At 40.5% G+C, this 2,912-nt stretch overlaps 1 pseudogene; it reads left to right on the plus strand.

The window, feature by feature from the left end:
- Positions 1–819: 819 nt before the first annotated feature.
- Positions 820–1,791, plus strand: LOC115457100 (annotated as a pseudogene).
- Positions 1,792–2,912: the final 1,121 nt, after the last annotated feature.

A 2,912-nucleotide genomic window follows, 5' to 3' on the forward strand; every position in this document is an offset into this window, starting at 1 on the left:
AGAAGTTCCTCCTCTCAGCTAAGACATTTTTCCGTGTTATATGTTTTCTTTCACAGCGGACCTATTCTTGTACAACAAAACAGAACAAATAAATAAATAAATGTAAATGAATGGATTACACAAGTGGATACAGAAGGGGAGGGTTACCCTCTTAAAATTATGTGGTATTCGATAAGTTTTTTCCCCACAGCTTTGTCATATTTGAACTCCGTCTTTTTGTATAATCGTGTCAAAGATGGCTGCTTTTATGCCCATTGTAATTTTGTAAGACGTTGTTTACCCGTTTATGCAGACCATATGCACACGAAAGTGACTTTTTCAAACTTAGGGTCCCTTTTACTAAGCTGCCAAGGTACCCACGCGCACCGAATGCGCACCAAATTGGAGTTACCGCCCGGTTACCGCATGGCCCTTGCGGTAATTTCAATTTTGGCGAGTGTCCGCTACACATCTAAAAAATATGTAACAGATGCACTCCAAGTGGCATTTGATGCACGTAGGTCATTAACCACCTAGATTCTTTACCGCTAGGTCTATGGCTGACGGTAAGGTCTCAGACCCAAAATGGACGTGTGGCAATTTTGATTTTGCCGCATGTCCATTTTGGCAAAAAAAGGGGCCTTTTTTTACAGGCGCGCTAAAAAAAATGGATCGCGAGCGCCCAAAACCCTGCCTACACTACCGCAAGCCATTTTTCAGCGCACCTTTGTAAAAGGACCCGCTAATTCCAATGTATCTTAGTATGTCTTTTTGTCCTGCTATTGCCAATGATGTGTTTTTTCTCAATTATTGCTTCTTCAGGTGAATGGCGTCATTGAAATGATCAGGGAAAACCAATCTTTTGTGACCGACTTCATCCTCCTGGGCTTCTCTAGTGACCCCACCGTGCAATGTTTATTGTTCCTAGTATTCTCCGTTATGTATGTTTTCACACTCTCAGGGAATGTCGCCATCATTTTGATAGTAACAACAGATTCTCCCTTCAGAAACCTATGTACTATTTCATCATCAACCTCTCTTTCCTGGAGATCTGCTATACCTCCGTCACGGTCCCCAAGATGCTGGTGAATTTTCTGGTAGAAGACAAAAGTGTTTCCTTTTTCGCTTGTGCCACACAGATGTATTTCTTTCTTTTTCTAGGGGTTGCCGAGTGTTGCCTTCTGGCTGTGATGTCTTATGACCGCTACGTGGCTATCTGCAGCCCACTACATTATTCTACCATCATGAAGAAGAAAACATGTGCCCAGTTGGTGGCAGGTTCTTGGATGAGTGGAATCGTGTCTCAGTTTGGACAGACTGCTTTGTCTTTAGCTTGCCTTTCTGTGGTCCCAACAGGATCGATCACTTTTTCTGTGACATTCCTCCCATCCTTAAGCTTTCTTGCCAGATACCTCCCAGAATGAAATTTCAATTTTCATAGGCAGCGTAATTTTGATCCTCATGCCTTTCCTATTTATCCTCGTCTCCTACATCCGCATCCTATCCACAATCCTCAGAATTCGTTCCGCAGAGGGAAGGCGGAAAGCATTCTCCACCTGTGCCTCCCACCTGACCTCTGTATGTCTATTCTTTGGCACAGGCATATTTACCTACTTACTCCCCAAATCCTGTCATTCCCCTATGGTCGATAAATTATTTGCTTTGTTCTATGCTGTTCTAATCCCAATGTTGAACCCATTGATTTACAGCTTGAGAAATAAGGAGGTGCTTGGTGTTTTGAACAAAAGATTTGGTAGAAACATTACTATGAAGAGCCTTCAAAAGGAGAGCTGCCACCACATAAGGCAGTAATCACATAGACACTGAAATATTTTTCCTATGGACCATTTAATATATGGCTTAATTGACAGTGGGGGAACAATTTTGTTTCAAGGTAATATCTTGATGACAAACTCTTTAGAGCAACCTCAGTGAAATTCATTCTTGCCCACATGTGAAATGTAATGTTAAGGTACGCAATTACAAATATGAACAAAAATTCATGTTGATTATTGAAATGATACTAAAGAGAGAGACAATATTTTGAATAGGTGAGATCACTAGGGGAATTAACACACTTTTTAATATATTTATTATATTGCATTTGTATCCTACATTTTCCCACCTATTTGCAGGCTCAATGTGGCTTATATTATGCCATAGAGGCGATCTCCATTATCCTCATATTGGAATGTTACTTAAGACAAAAATAAATATAAAATATATTTAAATAATCTGCACCATATTTTTTCTCTCTATTGCCTTCTTTGGGCATGTGCTTGTACCCTGTTGTGACAAATCCTTTAATTACAGATCAGAAAAAAAATTGCCAGGGACCACAAATCCCAATCTAGATTGCAATTTCACCAGATCCCTAACCAAACCTAGCTTATCCTTACCCTATCATAACCCTGACCCTAATGCATTCTAAATTTAACCCAACCATAACAACTCTAAACCTTAACCCTTCTTGAAGGCTAAGTGTAAAAAATATAACTTTAATCATCAATCTAACCTTAACCCTCATCCTAGGCCTCACACTAATCCTAATTTCCTTTCCCTAGATCTTGAAAATAATGTACAGTATTAAGCACACATATATATTTCTACTGCCTATCATTTCTATAGCACTTTTCAATGTATCTCTGCTAACATAGGGGTCCTTTAGCTAAGGTGTGCTGAAAAATGGCTTGCGGTAGTGTAGGTGCAGGGTTTGGCCGCGCGCCAATCCATTTTCCGCTGCGCTTGTTAAAAAAAACCCTTTTAAAAATTTTGCCAAAAATGGACGTGCGGCAAAATGAAAACTGCCGCATGTCCATTTTGGATCTGAGACCTTCCTGCTTATTTTCGAAGGAGAAGGGCGGCCATCTTCCGACACAAATCGGGAGATGGCTGGCCTTCTAAGGGCCCCAAATCGTATAATCGAAAGCTGA

The sequence above is a fragment of the Microcaecilia unicolor genome, chromosome 14, assembly GCF_901765095.1.
Source record: "Microcaecilia unicolor chromosome 14, aMicUni1.1, whole genome shotgun sequence".
Lineage (NCBI taxonomy): Eukaryota > Metazoa > Chordata > Amphibia > Gymnophiona > Siphonopidae > Microcaecilia > Microcaecilia unicolor.